The sequence below is a fragment of the Apis mellifera genome, linkage group LG15, assembly GCF_003254395.2.
Source record: "Apis mellifera strain DH4 linkage group LG15, Amel_HAv3.1, whole genome shotgun sequence".
NCBI classification, from domain to species: domain Eukaryota; kingdom Metazoa; phylum Arthropoda; class Insecta; order Hymenoptera; family Apidae; genus Apis; species Apis mellifera.
In genome coordinates, this window is record NC_037652.1 from 6,834,162 (window position 1) to 6,856,009 (window position 21,848).

General features: G+C 43.0%; 1 protein-coding gene across 1 annotated transcript in view; it reads right to left on the minus strand.

Annotated features, from left to right (window-relative positions):
* LOC552844 (complexin) overlaps positions 1 to 7,803 on the minus strand; it is a 238,960-nt gene extending 231,157 nt beyond the window's left edge. Inside the window, exon 1 of the mRNA XM_625220.6 lies at positions 7,417 to 7,803. The gene's annotated coding sequence lies outside the window, so the exon portion shown is untranslated. The remainder of the gene's footprint in view (positions 1 to 7,416) is intronic.
* Between the last annotated feature and the right edge of the window lie 14,045 nt (positions 7,804 to 21,848).

Genomic DNA, 21,848 nt, shown 5'->3' on the forward strand with positions numbered 1-21,848 from the left:
TAAAAAAAAAAGAGAGAGAGAAACATTCCCCCGTCGGTCGACTTATTACCGGAATGTAACATCAGCCGGCCAGCGTACCTTCCGGCCCCCGGAAAGAAATTACAAAGTCAAATGGGCACCGCGTTGTGTCGCGTAATAGTTTTTTTCTCTCTCTCTCTCTCCCTCTCTCTTTCTATTCGCGAATGATATACACGCGTGAATTATCGCGTATAATAGGATTTTGAAGGATCGTGGCCGTTGTTAATCCTTTACCTATATATGTATAAATATATATATATATATATATATACACGAGGGTCGGAAGCCAAAGATTTAACTTGACATCGATGATAATCTTTAAAGCTCCGTCGGTTGACAGCTTTGCCCGTCTCGAGTAATAAATTATTATTACTGTTATTATCATCATTATTATTATTATTATTATTATTAATATTATTATTATGCCCGTTGATCCCGTGATTTTCGAGGTATATATTTATTAAAACGATTCATCGCCTCTCGTAATTGGCACATTTTGAATTCCATCTCACTCTCTCTCTCTCTCTCTCTCTCCTTATTTCGAATATTTATGGTTCGTTCGACGATATGGATTTTTTTTCCGAAGAGAAGAGGAGGGGGGATAAATTAATTCAGACTCGAACGTTATCAATTAATAACGCGGATACGTAGGTTATATTAACGGGGAGGTGGATATCACCGTGATCTAGGTCAAATGAAATATTTCTCTAACCGTTTCCGTTTATTGGTTAGCGAGGCGAATGGTAAATTATCCGGACGAATTATATTTTCGCGTAGAAAAAAAAAAGAACGACTTCTCCCCCTCCCCCCCTCCTCGAATTTATTTCCAGCAAAGGTACCCTCTTCCTCCCCCCCCAACGAGTGACGAGAGAGTGGCCACCTCGTTGCCTTGTTTCGATCGACCCAGATTGCGAATCTACCGAAATTAGCGATATAGGTCGGACGAATTTATTAACCCGAATTTTAAACGGTTATTCCCGTCGAAAGTGTACACTTGGCTCGACTACCCCCTTCCCCCCTTTCCTTTCGCCGATTTTTTCAAAAAAGCGAAATGCGTACGCGCATCCAGGTCAGCGTTGTCCAACTTTCATTCGGGGGTTTAATTTTCGAAATCGGGATAAAATATTCGAAACTGCGACACTGCGTGGATGAAATTACCTCCGACTCGAAATTCATCGCCGAATCCCCGAGTCGGCCAATCCCCGACAATTGGAAAAGAATTTAACGCAATTTGCGCGAAAGCTGCTTATATTCCCAAACGGAATCACGGATAATTTCATGATATTTTCTATCTCCTCCCCTTTGTATCTCCCCCTTTTTTTCGAAAATATTATGTATGGAAATTGAAACGGTATTGGTTTAAAATATCTTCTCTTTCCTTTTCAGTGAAAGAGAGAGAATGTATGAGAGAAAGAGAGAGAAGAGATAATTAATAAGAAGGGAAACGATTAGGAGAAAAAGAGCGGAGAGGAGACGTTCGATAGCGCGAAAGGTCAGGGCTTTCTCGACAAATGGCGTCCTTGCAACTCGACGTCGGGCTCGAATCGGTATCTCGGTGTAGGACAGGCCAAGAACATTACAGGAGGCATTCGTGGAGCTTTGCCACCGGCTGCAGTCCCTCCCGAGGACTATGTCGGGGAGGGAGGGAGGATTGCCGCGTAGACACGTGAAAATACGCGAGCCGGTCGAGATGCAACTTGGAATCCTGCCCGAAACTTTTCCATTGTTTCCCCCCGAGATTCGGCCGGGACGCGTCTTATGTAGGATAGAAATTTTATTTTTCTCCGACCGACAAACCCGGACGAAACGTGATCAATAATTGAGCACAACCCGTTTAAAGAAGAAACCTCTTCTCGCGCAAGAGGAAACCAAAATTTTTCCTTTTTTTTCCGTTCTTCGTACGACGAATAATTAATAATAATCATGGCACATTTGTTTATCCATCTTTTCTTTTTTTTCCTCGACCACGAAGAGGAATTGGAAAAATTGGATAGGATCTTCCGTTCCGGGAGATGACGCGAAGATATTTCATCCGCGGTGGGGAGAAAAGATTGGGCCGATTAAATATCGAACAACAACGATGACCCAATTTCGAGAAAGATTAATAGGCTTATGGACAGAAGGGGGGTCCGACCTCTCCTCCTTCGCCAGATTAAAAGCAAATAGGCAAATATGGACAGATCGATCGGACACCCGCCTCTTCCATCCCCCAAATCTACCTACCTTTCTCCTCTTTTTTTCTTCCTTTCCTCCAGAAAAAAATTCCGCCGTGAAACGTATTCCAGAGATTGGAATACGTTGCAAAAGAGGAACGGAAAAAAGGAAGAGGAAAGATATACACGCACATTCAATAAATATCTATGGATTATATGGGAACATTTTACCTCTCCTTGGATCAATTGGACAATTAAATCGGTGAAATCGACGAGAGAGGTTTAATCTTTCGCGTGGGGCCAATCCGTGTTATCGAGATGTAAGCATAATCGGGGGCGAGGGCGATATACGAGGATGGCCTGTATTCCAAACTGATAATCGACGATACGCCGTGGCTGGTCGATAATCAAAGGGCTTGGCTGTCCGCGTTCCACCGTGTCGACGACACGAATCGCGTGAAATTGCGTGTACGAAAGGAGACGTCGTGCAGGTGGAACGGGGAAAAGGGGATGTCCTCCCTCGTTCTAAGAGGAGAAGAGGAAACGAAGGGAGCTCGAAGAAAAAAGAAACAAAATCTTAAGCAGAATGCAGTTTCAGTGTTCAACATTGCGCACAGTCGAAATGAAAATTCAGAGAATAGATTTTGGAAGGAAGAGACGGTAACTTTGTTTCTATGGATAATTCGCCAGTGTTAAGGATTCTATCTAGAATTAATTCTTTTTATCTTCTACGAGAAGAAAAAGAGTTCGCTTCGATCGTTTTCAACGGACTTGTAAGACTAGTGAAACTTTAATTTCTCATAAACAGGAACGAGTTGATGATAATTTCAAATCTCGTTCTCTTCTCTTCTTAATTAACGATTAAATAAAGCATCGAGAATATCTCTGGGGGAAAAATTTGCACAAAAGAGGGAATTGATCTTCGACGATCAAAGAAAAAGAAAAAAGAAACGACGATTTATCGTTGAAGGTCTTCTTCGTGTTCAAGCGCGGAGTAAAAAAAAAAGAAAAAAAGAGTACGTTCAAGACTTTTGTACTAAAGAGACGCGTGGTTTATATTAACCACGGTTTGAAAAAAGAAACTACGTCAACGCGAGATGTGAAGTAGCGTGGTAAGCAAAAAAAAAAAGAAAAAAAAAATGAAATATATACGAATAAAAGCATCAAAATGAAAGTTTAAAGCGCGGGCAAACACGGCGGAATGCAACCGAACTATACGCTCGTTATATATCTCACGAAAAAAAAAAAAGAAAATCCGCGAGATTCGTTTCGCGAGATAAAGGAAAAAAATTTTAAAAACGGATAAAAGGGATCGGCATCGAGGAGGGTTGAAAGGGATTCGAGTCTGAAATAGAAATAGAAGGAGGAGGAGGAGGAGGAGGGGAAAAAAAGGAAATTAACGAAATGGATCGGAGTAAAGGGTTCCGTTCAAAACATTCGCCATCGCATCGCCGACCGATCGATATCGAGGTAAGTTACGAGCGTCTTGTAATATATGTTTCCCGGAGCTTTCGTTTGTCCCCCTTCACCCCAAGGGGTCCCACCCTTTTTCTTTTCATCCTGCACCCGCGTTCCAGGCCGGCGCACCACCACAGCCACGACCTACCCTCAACTTCGCCCAAGTCCGAAATTATCATCGCGACCTCTCAAAGCCTTGCCAAAATTACTTAGCGATTCACGATTCACTTCCGTAAGTCCAGACTGCTCGAAATTAGTTTCAACCGAAAACCTTCCTCCTTCCCATTAGGGGTATGCACGCTTCCCAATTCGTTAAGAGGAAACTGTCGTTCCCCACTTCATTCCCCGCTCGACAACTCGTCCCTCGAACCGCGTCACTTTCCCTCGTGTCTCGTCTCGGCCCATCTCTTTTCTTCTAACTCGAGAGAACGTATCATCAGCTAGCTAGTAAAATTTCAATTGGAAACGATAAATGAAACCGACGATCTTCTTTCGAGGATAAAAAATTTTTCGTAATCGTGATTCCGTTATTTTTTTCACCGAATCCGTCCGTTTAACGAGCACGCCGTGTTTCGATTCGAAAATATTCGACGATCCACGTTTCGTATAGCTCCGTTCGTAAATTTTCGAAGCATCGGACCCGTGAAACGTGATTTAAACGCGATCCGATATTCACGATTGCCTGGTTAACCAGCCAGAATGTTTGGATTGAAAAATTAGTAGTGACGGGCCAGTGTTTGGTCAGCCAAGAAATGGACGAGATCAATCGGGTATTGGTTCCCATTGACCGGGTTAAAAAAGAAATCGTGTTATCGATACATCGATTCCAATATAATCGGCCATGTACGAAAACCTTTCTATTTCCAACGACACGTCCCATGGAATATTAAACGTGATCGACGTCCCCATATCCGTGTCACCTAGATACCTAGTTATAACGAATATTTTTAAAATAAACCGAGCACCGATTATTCGATTATTCGCCGATATTCGAGCTATTCTCGAACCGTAAGTATAAAAGAGGAACATCGAAATCCCGAAATATCGTGAAAACCGTGACGTGATACAACGTGTCGAATTTTGGTCCAAGATCAACGGCGAACAACATTCCCGGCGAAATGTAAATTAAGGGCAGTAAGATAGGGAATGGAAAGCGATGAGATGGAAAGAAGAGAGCCGGTTTACAAGCGATTTATAGGTTTGGATCTTGAAGGGGGGTCGGTCGATTGGACGGCGCCTCGGCGGCGAGGTACGGCGCCGGAGAACTATCGATTCGGTTCGATTGCCGAAAAATGGTAATGCGGTCGGGCGAGACTTTGCACGAGGAAGGACGTCTCAATTTCGATGCTACGTGCCGTAAGAATGCGGAACGAGGCCACTCGACGCGGGCAGACAGAATTTTCTTAAAGCCGCGGGAGAAGAGGTTGAACGTGTACGAGCTTAAATTTCACACTCAAAGGAACAGGGAAATCCCCTCGCTGATAGGGGGGAGAAATCTAACTCGTCGTGTTCGAGTTCGCCGATGCAATCTAAACAAACTTTTCACCTTCCTCAATTTTTTGAATTTTATTATCCTAAACCTATAAATTCTCGCCCGGGGATGAGAAATCCTTTTTCTCGCGGAGAAAAAAAAGAGGCGAAGGATTTTCGAAAGTATTTCCCGCCGTGGGAAATGGAGGAAATAACGCCTCGTCCAGACGATGACGTTTCCATGATTCGAGGGATCCACGACAAGAACGAGTTCGACCATTCAGTCGCTTTCGGAAAGGAAACACGTTTGACGATCACGTGAAGGGTGAGAGAGACACAGCGTGACAGACGTCTGTGATTCATTGCAACGGAGTTAAGCCTACTCGTCGCATAATCAGACAGCGACGTATCACTTCTGTCATTAATTACGAGGGCGTGCAACATACATTTATCAAGTTAAATGGTTAGAGAGGTACAGAGATTGGGTTGGCAGAGACGTATATACGTTTGGCAAATAATTGTGACAACGACGAATCGAACTGTCTAACAAGTGTAACGTTAAGTTGGCAGGGCAATAATGCCACTTGACGAAAAGAAATTAATTTTCGAGTTAAGACAACTTTCCGAAATTTCGGGAAATTTCCAGCGATGAAATTTCAAATTCGCGTCGCATTGTAGAAGAGGAGCAACAACGATCGCCAACGAACAAATAGGTTGTCGAGCAATTCGTACACCACCAAGTTTCGAGCTTTAAATATCACTTAAACTTGACAAACTCGAATTTACACGTTGAAAATTTTACTCTCGAAAATCTCTACTCTCCTTTTCAACAGATACGTTTCCTTAAAATGCGGTAATAAATGAGAAAAAACAATTGTTATTACACTTAAATTACGTAAGACGAGAATTACGAATAATTTATTAGAAGACATTTTATTTTCGCTCGCACGAGGAAAATAATGTGTGAAACTTTTAAAATGCCGGACAATAATACGAAAAATGGTTAAAACGATCGTAGGTTGCTCCTCTCTTCGATCTTTTCTTATTCTCCTAACCTCTTAAACGCGAAACGATTTGCGTCCCTTCGTGCATTCATTCGTGTCTCTGGTTTCCGTCAATTTACGCGACCAAACAAAATTTGTTCACGCCGTTGAAAGCAACGCAAGTACTCGAGAAGGATTTGATTCTTGAATTAGAACTCGACTTAAATGGATTATTCTCTAAAACACACTTTCCGAGCAACGAACGACGCGCTCTCGATACACTTTCCATCAAGGTGCATACATCACAGAAATAATTCCCTTTAACTGCCATTCAATTTAAGACCCTCCGAAGTTACATTTCCCTAATGGAACTTACTGGTTTACCCGATAACGATACGGAAAATGATAACACCGTGTTAACACGACATTCAAATTAGATCTAAAACGCAATTGCTACGATATAATATCTACGTTGTAAAGTCGATCGCAAATGTTACACATCGTATTTCCTCGAATATTATCTCCTAAAATGCACGAAAAAAATATTGCTCCTGTTATTGTTTGCATTCCATTTCACTTAACGGATTGTTTACAGAGATACGCGTGCAGTTTTTCCGATTGCGTAGCAACAAAATACATCGAGGTAAAACACGAGAGTTCGTAGAGGTTAAGTAAAGCGTAGATACGGGAGAGGAAGCGATAACGACGCGGTAAAGCGTTTCCGCGGGGAAATCGCGTGGAGACTTTGACGACGGGCACACCATACACACGACCACGAGAAGGTGGAAAGCCACGAATGTCGACGACTTAGGCGTTCAAGATCGATGAGAGAGACCTGCAACGGCCTAACCCTTGCGTTTTATCGAACCGTGGAACACGTAGCTCTCGCAACCAACGACCACGAAAAAGAGAGAGCAGGAAAATACGCGATACGCCGCGGCCGACGAAGAACGACGATCTACGCGCGATGTACCGTGAACATAGCCGCACTCGACTTGACGCGACTTCGATGTGTTCTTCGATCTTTCGATATCGCACGCGGTTTCCTTTCTCGTTATCCCCTCCCTCCCACCTCCCATCGAAATTCATATTACGAATGTTTCGATCCAATACGACGCGTCGCACGAAAACAAATATCGCGTGTTGTTGTACCGCGAAGGTTAGGATGCGTGTATACAAATACTACATCGCTTTTTACGCGTGAAGAGGAAGAAGAAAGAAAACGTACACGAGAGAAGGGACGCGTTAAACATTGGAAACGTGGTGATCTCATCGAAACGATGCGATGCGCAAATTGTACTCGATAAGTAAAAAGATATTGTATCGTGACTCACCTGTTATCTCTGATCACTCCTCGATCGAGGATGAAGTCGAAGTACAACCGGAGCTGGCTCGAAAAACAGTGTACGAGGACCACCGGCGAGGACGAACGACAACGTCCGTGCGAGTCTCACGTTTAGACTACGTGCGTCTCTCCGGTCGTCGGTGGCGGTGACAGTGGTGGTGGTGGTGGCGATAGTGGCGGCAGCGGCGTCGGCGTCGACGGCGTCGCCAGCGGTGGTGGTAATGGTGGTGGTGGTGTGTGTAGTGGTGGTGGTAGTTGCTTTCTGTTCTCCAAGCGGGAAAAAGAAGGGAGGAGAGGAAGAGAAAGACGGGGAAAGACCGATGTGATCGAAGTCTCGTGGCAAACGGTCGTAGACTGAGTGAACCCGAGTTCCAACTGAGCGGCTGAGTTGCTCTAGCGGCGACGCTGGCGCCGCACTGCGGAGGGTTACCGAATTACCATCGATCCATCGAAAATGGTATGATGTAAGCTCGCAAACGAGCGCGAAGAGGAGCGAAGGGGAGAAGGGCTGACACACACCGACGGAGGGTGCACGACCAACGGAGAACCCTACCGTCAGGGGTCCGAGAGGAAAAGGGAGAGGGAGAGCGACGAGTCGAGTCGAGAAGAGGGCGGGGCGTACCACACGTTTCTATCTCTATGACTATATATCTATGCTTTCTTCTTCCTTTTTACCCTTTCCTTTCCTTCTTTCTCCTCTGTCCCGCGCCTCCTTCTTTATCCCTTATTTACTATTCTTTCTTTTTCTCTATATACAAATGTCACTCGGTATTCGTATATATATATACATTCGTACATATTTTCCCGTACTTTGATATTTACTCTCTATACCGTTCGAATCTCTTTCGCGTTTATTCGATTAATTTTTTACGCCTTCCTTTGCCTGCACGATAAATAAAATCGTTCCCCTCTAAACTATCTTTCAATTGTCGTATCTTATCAATAATCTTTTCCCCTCATTTTCCCTCATTATTATCCTTCTTATTTAATTAAATATTCTTTGTTTCTTGTTTTCTTTTACCGTAGCAGGTATGTATCATCATCAGCTTTCAAACTATCAGAGTCTCCCCGTTAGATGCATCGCCCGAAAACTTCGCTCGCGCGAAATTGCAAAAAAAGCCGGGATATAGGTCGAAGGATGATGAGAATTTAGGCAACGCTTTTGCATATCTCTCTCTCTCTCTCTCTCTCTCTCTGTGCCCTGAGCCAAAATGAGAAATTTCATCGTTATAATAAACGCGTTATCCTTAAAGCTGTGTATAAATCGTCGGATGGAAATGGAACGATATCTCTTATAACTTATCCCGATACGTATTTTACGGAATCGATAAAAGAAGCATGTCGGCATGTCGCGGTTATTTCGCTCATCTAACCCTCCCCCTTCCCTCTCCTCCTCCTCCTTCGATACCTAATACGAAGACATGCTTCGTTTGCAGTCCGCAACGATCGAAGTTCCCTTGGTACGCGGCGACAATAAAAGACATTCGCATATATCGCCTTGGGATCCATTAAGTAAACGCAACTTTTCTACGCGAGTGTCGTGTATATATATATATATACGCAAACGTTTTTTACGCCGAGAACGCTGTGTCTGTGGAAAAATGTAAATCTGGGTCAACGTTATTCCGAATAGAAAACTGACAGAGAAATGGAAACGTGTATATATATATCTATATATATGGGTAAAAGTTAGCGCAATATTTTTTTAAGGCCGGCTCTCGAGTTGTTGCTTGTAACGTAACGAAAACACGGAAACGTTGTCGCGCTAACGTAACACACACGGCTTTCGTCTCCGTCTCCTTTTATTTTTTCACTTCTCTCTCCCTCTCCCCTGAAAATACACAATAAAAATAAACTCGTTAACTCGATAAAAAACTCGACGTCGACGAGCAAGAAGGTGTAATGCCGCGACATTATCGTTGGAAATTTTTACGACTGTCTGGAATACCTGCTCGGTGCGGAAACTGTTGGGCGCGTAGGATGGGGTTGATTCAGTGGAGCTTTATCACGCGGATGCCGGATGAATCCGACGGGTGATCCGACGTTAGATCGATGGCCCTCGAAGGTGAGGCGAACGGAGGAGGAGAATGGAGCAAAGGAATTCATCGACCAAGGAAATTTAGAGGAAAGGAAATGCAACAAGTCGTAGTTGTTCCTTCGCGTATCGCGATTTTAATTATTTAATTGCGGACGAATGCGCAACGGGATCGAGGACGATCAAAATGCCAAATTGGCTGCGAGCAAGTTTGTCGAGGCAATATATATATATATATACACATATACACACACATACGTTGGAGTTTGCTGGAAGGTAAAGTGACCGTGCGGATAAAATTAAACGTGTCAGTAACAGCGTAAACAACTGGATAAGGGAACGTCAGATGCATCTTGGAAACGGTAGAAATCCTTACGCGAAAGCATGAAACGAGAGGGGGGGCACGCCTCGTGACAGGGAAGCCGGAAATTACGTAATTTCCTTAGATTCTGCCGGCAACGTTTTACACGCTCGCCCCCCTCCCTCCTCGGAATATCGAATTTCTAATCGAATCAATAATTAGAGAGATATCAAAGGAAAGGAAGAAACTGGAGGGGAGGAAAAAAGAAAAGGAAAAAGAAAAAAGAAACGCTTCTTTTCCCCCGGCACGATTCTCGTTGCGGAGAGGGGGAGCGTGCAACGTTTCCCTCTTTTCTCGACCGTCTCTCTCTCTTTTTCCTTTGTCCTTTGCGCGGGGGAAAGGAGAAGAAAAAACCGTTGGCGATGAGAAGTGGAATGAAACAGCGGCGATTCATAACATTTTTACGTAGACGAAGAAAAAGAAAGAGAGAGAGCTTCTTTTTTCGAAAGAAAACATTCCGTTTCCCCGCAATTCTGGTTTTTTAATTACTTCTGGAAACTAGAAACTTAAACTTTTATTCCGCGCGATAATAATCGGAATAAAATAAAAATCTAGCTCGGTGGAAAAAATACGGAGAGAGGAAAAGAAGAGAAAAAGAAAGGAAGGAAGAAAGGAAGAAAGACGAGACGTTGTATCGCGCTGGCATGTGCGTATGGATTCTCGGTGTTCCTCGGATGCCCGCCAGACTTTGGTTCCAAGAGATGCCGCCGGAATCACATCCCGGGACTGGCGAAGTGCAAATCCATGTTGGTGGTATAATGCTCCGGCTATAAGTCTCGGAATTATGTGGATCGTGATAAGCGTGTCGAAAAGCGGGAAAACGCACGATTATCTTTCAGAGAAAATTCAACGTTGAATTATGTCGTTTCGTTCGCGATTTTTAACGCCTGCCTTTTCTTTTTTCAACGGATAACGTTTCTTCTTTCTTCCAGAAGAAAGAACGGAACAAGGAGGGACTGGCTGAATCCACGCTAACGAGTTATATATATATACATCTTTCGTTTATTTATAACGAAAAATATCGCGCCACGATGATGGAATAAAAATTCCAAAAGAAAATTTCCGCAAAAAAATTCCAACAAACGTGTATATATATATTCCAGCTGCATGCAATGAGATTCGAAAGGAAAACGTACGCGAGGGGAATTAATCGCGATGCTGGAAAATTAGAGTAAACGAAACCGCGAATCAAACGAGATACTTTTCCGAGATCCGACCCGTTGGTTGCCGTGTGCACTAAACATATCCCCTTTAAACATAGTTCAAAGTGAGCGGTAATTTATTGATCCGCGCGACGTGTTCAATCCGCTTTCAGAGATTAAGCAAAGGTTCACGTAACAAAGAGGTTAACGGGCGGCACTCTTTGTTCTCCGCCTTTCCTATTTTCGCTATTTCGCTCCGCCATTTTCCCCTGGAACATCTTTCCTTCCTTCCTTCCTTCCTTCTTTCCGGCCGAGACGATTTTGCAAATTTCGCACCTGTGTGCACGGACATCGAGCCGCATCTCCTCTCCCCTCCTCTTCTCGAGATCGACGACTATGCAAACGTAGCAAGCAAATTTGTAAACACCCTTTGACCATCGAGTGTAAGGAGCGAAATTCAACTGCGATCCGACTGCGTAAGGATGTTTGGCCGACGCGCAACGTCTCGGCCGGGAGTTGAGAGAAACGAGCTCGTCAACCTGGAAAATTACAGGGTTTACAGCCTCCTTGGATTTGATTCGTTAGCGATACGAACGCCGTATCGCGTTGTCTCCGCGCTAACGAATCTTCCCGAGAAATGGAGAACAGAAATCCGTTTGAAACTGGCCGCCTCGTTCGAATCTTCCTTATCGATCAATAAACCCTATATTCGTGAGATCGATAAACGCGGTGTAAAGAAAATAACCGAGCAAATAACTCGGAAAAATTAAAAGGTCGAAAATATATAATATCGAGCGAAATTTCAAAGTTTCGTGAAAAATGCGGGCGGTGTACACCTACTATTATCCGACCTAATACACTCCTCCTCCTCCTCCTTCCTCGATGAAAAATTGCTCCGAATGAAAGCAATAACCGCATTCCTCCGCCTGCCTGCGATCCGTTAATAAAAGGCGCGTTAGAGAAGCGTTGGTCATCGATCCGCGAGTATTAGACTCGCCGTTTACGCGGTCCAAGGATTAAGGACACTAAGGAACGGCCTAGTCGAGGCGACTTGCTTAATTAAACTTTAATTACTCCGATCCATTCGCGATCTAGGAGGCGAGGATCGACGATATCCTGTTAGAGACGAACGAACTTGTTGATCGTTGCCTTCGTTTCGTTTCGCGACTCGTCGTTGATTCGGTCGTAAAATCGGGTGGAGGAGGAGAAAGGAGGTCTCGTTAAAATGGAGGGAGGGTTGCAATTTAATTCGCGATAAGGGGGAGAACCATCCCCTCCGGGCACGCTATTTCGGTTCGAAAATATTAATTTTAAACAAAACGCGGGGGCGCGAAATACGCTTCAATCCTGCCCCGCTTCCCTCCCCTTCCTTTTCAACGCGATAACAGTCAAGTTCGCAGTTTTTTAATTAGCACCCCTCGTCGAGGATGCTATTATCGCGTCCCCATCGCGACGAAAAAAAAAGAAGAAAGATCCGCTTTGGAAAGGGGCAAGATTTTTTAGAGGAAAAAAAAAGTAAAAATTGTCACGGCAATATGGCTCGCGCCATGATTTTAAAAAAAGAAATTCGAACCTGTTAAGCAAAAAAAAGTTCCATCAGGTGGAAGTGGTTTTTAGCGGTCACCGCGACCTCAGCCAGAAGAATGGATAACTGAGGTGAATGGAGTTGATAAGTGAGAAATCTGTAGCCTTACGCCGCTACTTTTCCACGCCACGCACGTTTCAATCTTGATATAATTGATTGAAATAATTTTCTCTCGAACGATAATCACAGGTGGAAAAATATATTTCTCTTCGAAGATATCTTATTGTTATTTTAGAACGTTACACGTGTTCCACGAGGTTCTTTTCACTTCGATTTCTTTATAATAATCTTTATCGCGAATTAATAAAAAAAAAAAAGACCCGTTTATCCTTTCCATTTTCCTCAAAGTTTCAATTTCCATTAATAAAATACAAAAGGGAGTAAAGAAATACTCGCAATCTTGACGCGAGTCGAAATGCGAAGAGGAATGCGAGAAATGGATGAATAATGTAATAATTGCTTTTATGCATCGCGATAAAAGTGTTGGCAGGCGAACGCATTGTCCATTATTACACGAACCGACTGGTTCGGATGATTTCACTTGTTCGCCAAAGAAGACGCGATTTTCTCACGACGAGGCGAACGATCCAAGGGAAAACGAATGAATTAGATGTACCGCGAAAAGGAGCGTGAATGTACGTACGTATATATACGTTTGCCAAGTGGAATACGCGTACACGAAATGAAACTGGAAACGTAAAATCAAACGCAACAACTTGTATCTCGTGTGCGTGTATAAGATGACGTAAGACCGTGACGAAACGAAACACGGTGACTGGCAGAAAAGGTTAATGCACCGAGGATTTGAATCGACATCGAAATAACTGGGAGAAAGTGGCGGAGAAAACTTCCAGAAGACCAAACGTTTTCAACGTTGATCGATCGTGTGTATATTCGCTCATTATTGCGTGAATCGAAAGAAAAAAACCGATTGAGAAGAGGGGGGGAAAAGAAAAAAAAAAAAAGAAGAAAAGAAATCCAAGAATTCTTGCGAGATGTTTATCGAGAGTTATCCTACGCAAAAGATCGATCGATCGATCGATCCACGACGACGTTGGCGGGAAGGTCAGTGTTGTTTTTTTCCTTTTCTTTTTTTTTTTCTTTTTTTTAATCAACGTTTCCGCCTGATCCGGAGAAAGGATGGGAGGACACATACGTTGGATACATACGTCGAGTAAATCACCGACTCGTTACTTCCTTGACTCGTCGTCGATTTACACTCGAGTGAGAGGGAACTCTCGAATCGACCATCAAGGTCGATCATCTTCATCGCCGAGTAAATCACCTCATTCCTTGCGTCCGATTTTTACAGAGGCGAGGACGGAAAAGCGACGACGGCGGCGGCAAACGGCCAATTGACGAATCGATTGTGAAATGGCGCGAATGAATGGGAGAAGTTAACTGTTCACTGATCCGCGAACAGCCGCGGTTCGTTTCTCCTAGGATTAATTCTAATTATGAGGCCAAGTTTCGACAACTGGAAATAATCGGTTTCAAGACCGACTCTTAAAGCGGATGGAGCTTTATTACGCCCAACTTTATTAAACGCGAGTCTTTATAACTCGCCACATCGATTCTTTTTCTTTTTTTTAATTCCATAATTTATTATATTAAAATCGTATATATATATATATATAATTATATCCATTCGAGCAACGGATATAATTTCAACAATGGAACAATCGAGGGGGCGAATCACAATCGACCAATTAAAGCGACTAATTACAATCATAAAGACGATAAACGGTGAAATACGTTTGGATAATAGAAACGTTAGAACGGTTAGAATTCGGTCATAATCGGTCCAGACCGTCTAAAATTTCATTCATACGCGTATGGAACACGTTGGAGCCGTTGATAAAGCTTCCATTAATACACGGAGCAATGGAGCGACGAGAGAGTTATCGAATGCTGCGTTAAATAATCATCATGGCGCGTCGCGTTACACCGCGATATATTATCACGATCCGACGGATGGAAACGCCGTTATTCCACTTCACCGAGATATACTCTCGCGACAAGAAGAGAAGAAGAGAGAATCTTTACGCCTCGATTCGAAACGACGACAAAATCGATGAAAAATCGAGAGTCCATCGATCGAGAAAGTGGAGAAAGCTCGTTTTACGCGCGCTCGAGAGAAGCCCCTACCATCGGTCGATTTTGATTTTCAGATCCGAGAGACAACGACGAGTTTCGCTGTGTCTCCTCCTCTCCGCGAGAAAAAGAGAAGAAAATTTCGAACGAATCGATCCGAATATTTAAACGAAATTTCCTTCGCCGAGCTTCGTTTTTATTTATTTATTTATATAAACGTTGTGTAGTTTAACCTACTTGCTCCTCGCTGGAAAAACGATTCCCTGGAAGAAGAAGGATGTCGTTGATTACGTTGATGAATATTGCGCGAGTGGATTCTAACGTTTTACCACGCTAAATTGCAATTCGACGCGGGAGGCCGTTCATTAGAATCGTTATTGAACACGCGTCGTCGAAGCAACGTATGTGTGCCAACTGGACGGAAAAATTCCATCCGTTCCCTCTCCGCGGGGGGGAATATAAACGTTCGATCGAAGACCGCGCGTTGTCCCGCGAGACAATCCAATCCGGTTCTCTCTAACCCGATTTCGATCGAATTATCTCGACCATTTTCATTTTCGACGCGGTGGATCGATTTAGAAAAATCGAGCGACTTTTGCACGAATTCGACTTTCGTGGTGGTTTCTCTCGAAAAAAAAAGAAAGAAAGAAAGAAAAGTTTCTGCGGTATCCACTTTTGCTTCGGTAAATTAGCCAACCGATCGCGGGTTTATCGCGCGCTAGATCGGATCCCGGCGCAAAAATTGCGGCGTATATATCGACGCGGCGATGCTTAATCAACGATAAGCGATAAACTCGCGCCATCGCGATCGTCGCCGCTACGTTTAATTTCGATCCGATCCGATCCGCGATATCCGCCACGTTTTCACATTTTTCACTTCGCCGCGATTCACCGTGAAACTTGCGCAAACATTTTACGCGCGCGAAGAGAGAGAAACGATAAAAACACGCCTTTTTACATTACGCGTAAATCCGCCATCACGGGATAAGACGGAGGATGATAGTTTTCAATTTAATCGGAGGCAATCTCGGAGGAAGGAGAGTCCAAAATTGAATATATCGACGACGATTTATCGAGGTAATTTATTATGGTTGGCGGGTAAGCTGGGGATGTTGGATGGGGGAGGGGAGGGGGGTCGCAGAAAATTCCGACACGCCCACGGTTCGCCACTTTTGTAATCCGCTGTTTTACGGGAACTGGGTTAGGAGAATTCGCCGTTAACTGGGTCGACGTAATTACTCAAATTGCCGTCAAACCCTATTCTCCCATCTAACGAAACACACAATCGCGAATGATACTCCCCTCTAAATGCGACCTGTCACGGCCTTTTTACCTCCAGCTTTTCCTTAAACTGTACGGAAACAAGTGTGTACACGACAGAGTACAAAATCGTTCTCGATATCGCGCGATTTGAAGAAAAAGAAGACGAGGCAAAACATGTCTCTCGTCCTTGTGTCCCGTCCGATTGTCAAGAAATTTGGTAAAATTCGCGCATATTTTTGATTCGAAATTATCCTCTTAACGAAATATTTCTCGTTGAAATCGAGCAAAAAAAAAACGAGCTTCGACACGATTTGCATTAAATTTTGCTTCGGTGAGAAAAAATCATCTCGAGAATATTCTTCGTCGAAATCGGTGAGAGAATGATTCCTTCAATTTGTAGCGGGACAAGTATGATTTCAAGTATCAACTTTCTTCGCGTAACCGTGCGATTCGATCGGTGCACGCCACAAGGATTCCGTGTACTTAGTAGAGCACGAGCGAAACGAACCGTGTAGATTCATCTTCGTCTGCCTTTTTTTCCAATTTCCACAACGCAAACGAAAAAGAAGGATCGAATTATAACCGAAGGCGAGCTGGTCGGAGAGCGTGCAGAAAGGATCCAAGGATATCTCGATTCGGAATGAACAATTCCTCGTCTCGTTTAAAAAGAAAAAAAAAAAATTCCCGAAATATATATTGTATTTCACAATCGCTCGGATACGCACGTCGTTTCGATACCACGGCTCGCAAACGAATGGAAATATTCGCCGTCCCTGTACAATAATAACAAACGTCGCGATTCAAAACATAGTTCTCCTCTCGATTTAATGCTCGTGTTATTCGAATATACCGCATATATTTATTATGTAAATTTAAATTTTGATTCAATACCGGAATCGAGATCTAGATCCTCTGCTTTTTTTTTTTTTTTTGTTTAACGAAACAGCGAGTAAAATATTTTTGGATGTTTTTTTTTTTTTTTTACTGCAAAGTAAAATTTTATACGGTTTTTCGGCACGCCGCGATAAAATGATCGATTCAAATTTTATATACATGCGTGTATAAAATGTTTCTTCCTTAATAATATAGAGGGATATTAATAAACGCGTATGTAATAAATTCGTATTCCCATTCGCCGCAAAACTTGTTTATTACGTTAAGTTATTTATAATTATATTTATAATTATAAAAATAATAATTTCCTAATATTCTCATCTTGCACGTAATATTGATATTTCCATTGTAAAATCGAATTTAATTTAACAATCGTTTATATAACTTGTTTCCTTTTTTTTCCTACCAAAATATATACAATTTCGAGAAACGTTAAAAAATCATGCTTATCGTTTTGTCGCGGAATGGACGAACAAATGCACGAATATATCCGCGATTCATCGATGAATCGTCCACGCGATTCGACCGTATCCCAATATGTTATCCAACGCTCCACTTTCCGGACAATAACATCCAGTTCTTTGAAATGTCGGTAACCTCGTATCGAATACTCGAGGAAGGCTCGTCCAGTGTGGAAAAAAAAAAAAAAGGCGATCGAAAGAAAAAAGAAGTTTGCCTATTCACGGAAACCGACGCGTATATCGCTAATATTTTCCACGGAATTGGTGCTCGTTTCCTGTCGCGTAGCGAGCTATTGGTGAAAACTGTAACGTGGCCCGCATTTAACCTGTAATTTCCTGTTATTCGCGATTACATTTTGAGCCCGCCGGTAATTCAATATATAACCGGTGAAATTTCCGCGTCTCGTTGATCCGAATAGCGCATAATTAAAGGAATGCTTGTTGTCTTCGCCAGAAAGAGAAAAAGAGAAAAATTTACTTTCTTATTCTATGTCACGAACGACAAAGCAATCTCGCTGGACGAATGAAGTGAATAGCACGGGAACGGAATAACGAAAAAACACTAAACGTTGTTCCGCGAAGCGAACACGAATAGAAGTGATAAAATATGGAGGAAACGGTAGAGTCGTAATTTTATATAGCCACGAAATTGCACGGTGCTCGTAAGGATAACCTTGATTCCGAGTGTCTGGGCTAGGATAGCGTTCGAGCTTCCCTTCCCCGAGAAATCGAGTTTGAGAGTAATTAAGAAGAAGAAAAAGAAGAAGGAGAAGAAGCGTGGCGAAACCGTAAAAGCAGTTTTAATAACGCGAACGGTGCATCACAATTGAATCGTTTTTGGGACACTGCGATCGAACGATAAAGCGCGGAAAACATTAACACGGTACGTCACTCGAAATACTTTTTCACGCTGTGTTTCAAGCTGTAACTTAATATACACGTGGAAGCTGGAATATTGATCGACGATCGTCGTTTCTCCGGATCCGTCTCTTCGTTTCACAGCTGGTTGCGTAAACTAACGCGAACGAGCGCCATATCAATCATCTCCGCATGCGTACCAACTTATGACGCGCATTCTTCCCTTGCGAGACGTTACGATTGTTACTCGATCGGTACGGTCGTGAGCGCTCGAAGTGGATTGGTTTTCGATCAAAATTTTCTTTTCGTAATCACGAGTTCGATTGGACGCAGAATTTTCGCGATAAATACACGATGGTGAAGGAGACCGGTTTTTACGAAAGAATGTAAGCGAAGTGCGAAGGAATGTAGCAATTATAAGAGGAGAATTCGCGGAAAAATGTTTAGGAAAAAATATCGGAGAAAGTGGAAGATTGCGTCAACGTTGATGCAACGAGAGAGAAGAATTTAAAAAAAGGTTAGAGAAGGGGCGTGGAAAAATTTTGCCATTAAAAAAAAATTGGCAAAATTATGGGCGAACCTTATGTTCGATGAGAAAATTATCCAAGAGAAGAATCGATAGGAGGAAAAGCGATTCAAAGACGATGAATAAAGATCAACGAGAGAGAGGGGACGACGCTTGAACGAGCGTTTAATCATTCCAAGGATGGGATAATTATTCTAAAATTTCGCGCCGTTTCCAAGAAGGATCGTCGATTCCGTTCGACGAAAGTCGGGAGAAATTTCTCCTCGATCCGTGAAAGTCTCGTTAAAAAGTTAATATCGGTCTCGATCGGTTTGCGGCAAAGATGGCGGCAAAGTTGGAAGTGGCCGATATTTAATTGGCGGCCGTGTGTGGCGTTTCCTGTTCGCAACTCGTGCATGCGATCACGGGCGCTCGTAACACGTTAGCCCGTTCGTCTCGTTGCACGCGAGTCCGCGTGCAATTGTGCACGGGTCAAGGAGTTCGAGTGAAAGTATTAAATATCAGCGGCCACTCTGCCTAGATCTTCCAAGTTTGTTTGTTTCTTCGCGCGAAAAACCGGCTTTCCTAAGCGGCACGCGGCGTTCGATTCTTTCATCGTCCATTCCCCGTTTTTTCTCCCTCCTTTTTTTTTTCTTCCCCTCCTCTCCTTCCAAATTTTTCCCGAATCTCGACTCCACAATTGATTCTCGAGGGAGGAGGAGATGGAGGACTCGTCGAGTTACGTAAGAACCGAGTTGCCACGAAACAGGCTGCGCAAACCCGCTCAACATTTTCCACTCTGTTTCGCTCGAAATTGAGCATCTTGCCGCGTCTCAAAAACGTTTCTTTCGCGACTCTTGGGTGGTCTTGGGCGCGGAGAATACCTCGAATAAATCGATCATCTTCCTTCCACAATTGTAACCAAAAAAAAAAAAAAAAGAATATTTCGTGAAAAATGATCTTTCAATTATATCCGCTTAAATTGATCCGCGCGCCAGTTCGACCGCCACAAGGATCGATGAAATCCTACTCGAGATCTCCGACTGAAATTTTTATTCTTTACGAGCGGGTTAATCTATCCATTCGTCGTCGAGATTAAAAAAAAAAGAAAAAAGAGAGAAAAAAAAAAGACTGTTGTGGATCCGGTAGCAACAAGAACCCGCTCCAATGAAATAGTAGAAAGCGATCGTGTCCCGTTTCGGGGCGAAGAGGAAGGAGTGGGGGGCGGTGCTCGGCATTTTTCGCAATTTATGAACAATTAAAATTCATGAAAATTTTTCCAAGCGAAATCTGTGCCAGAGGAGGCGCGCGTCCACGGGAACTTTCCGAGATCGTCGTAATTCATCTCAAGATATATATATATGTGTATATATATATATATAGGGAGATATCGCAATCCATAAATAATCTTTCCCATTACTTCACGGCTTGGCCGTCTTATCGTTCCGTATGGGTGATTCTATGCATACTTAAAATGTCTTTTATGCAACGCGGGACAAGGCGTAATCCGATGTTCGAATCGCCGCGCGAATAAGCTTCGATGGAGGAGGAGGAGGAGGAGGGATTTTTGTCGGTGTTGCGAAAGAAAAACTTTGTCAATCGCGATCGATGCACGCGAAACACTGTCCGCTCAACCTGTTTTATAGCGGCCGTTGATACGGTGGACAAGGTGTTCGAGTGAATGGCAGCCATTCTCCGATATTATTAAAAAGAGAGAGAGAGAGAGAGAGAGGGAGAGAGAAATGCACAGAGGGACAAGTACGTCCCTCGACTTTATTAAATTACAATAGCAACTCCTTTGTAACGCGATACGCGTTTGAAATATTATACAAGGCGCGGTCAAAAGTTATGTAGAGGAGATTCCTTGCGAGAGAGGTGGAGGAAAAGGAGAAAAGAATTTTTTTTCCAAGGCTTCGTTTTCGAGGAGATCAAGTTTTGGAAAGTTTACGAGTGAAATTGGAATTAATTCTCCAGTGAATTATCAATAAGAGAGAATATTCTACATTTCTCAAGCGAAAGAAATTTTATCGTTTAAGTCTTTATTCTCTCTTTCCCTCTCTCACTTTAAGAAATCGAGATTGAATTCGCGCACACTCGCCAAGAAGCGTTATATAACCGATGATTTCCGAAACTGATTCTCAAAGTTACGTTTCTTCTTCTTCTCGTTTTCGGATAGAATCGTCTCCTCTCGATAACTCATTCGTATCCAATCGATTAATTACTCGATTGGATCTTTTCTTCTCTTTTATTTCCACTTATGCCATTTCAATCAAATCGTATCGATCAGATCCTCTTCGAATCGAAAATTCGGCTGACTATTTTCGATTATTTCCTCCAAGAGACGGTCACGAAGAGATAAAAGACGTTGCGGCGCACAAAGGAGACTTTGACCCTGCTCGACTCTTCCGCCGGAGAAAGTCATCCATTTATGTGGCCGTCCTGCCTCGTCGTTACCTCGGCCACTTTCCCATTATGCGTCTCGAAGCTTGTGAACGCGGAATGCGTAATAACGTTAGCGCGCAGCGATTAACCGCAGGGCTGAAGCGGATGTTACGCAATCAGAAGACGACGTCCTCCCTTTTACAGAGGAGAATGAATGGAGCAGGATCGAAATCGTCTTTTTTTTTTTTCTTCTCTCCTTTTCTTTCTCTCGTTTCGCAACCATCGCCCACGCAATTCGCAGCACCGAATTCTTTTCATTCCCTCTTCCTTCTCCGCGGAAAGAATGAATCGTACACAAAATTGATGATCCCGTTGAGAAAACTTTATTATAGCGATATTAATTGGATCGATGATGGATCTTTTTGAGGAAGGAAAAAACACGAATTTTAAGCGTTTTTGCTTGTCTTTTGACAAGTCTCGAGAATCTTTGTATCAAAGGATAGAGGTTTTTTTAAAAAAAATGTGAAGTTTTCGTTTCGTTTTCTTTTGGTATTTGGTTATTCTAGGATTCACGACTAAAGAAATGGTGCAAAATTATTGTGACTTGCTCTCACGTCGATAGAATTCGCTATCAGGAGCAATTATTTTCGTCTCCGTGTCAGACGGAAGAAATTACTTTCTAGGAAGAATTTACATCTTTTTGGAACAGAAACGTAAAAGGTAAAGCATTCTTCCTTTTATCCTTGGAAAAGGATTCACGGTTAATAAAAAAAATAGCGCAAACCAATTATTCCCGTTCTGTTTTAACAGAATTCTCTCTGAAATCGATTCTGAATTCTGA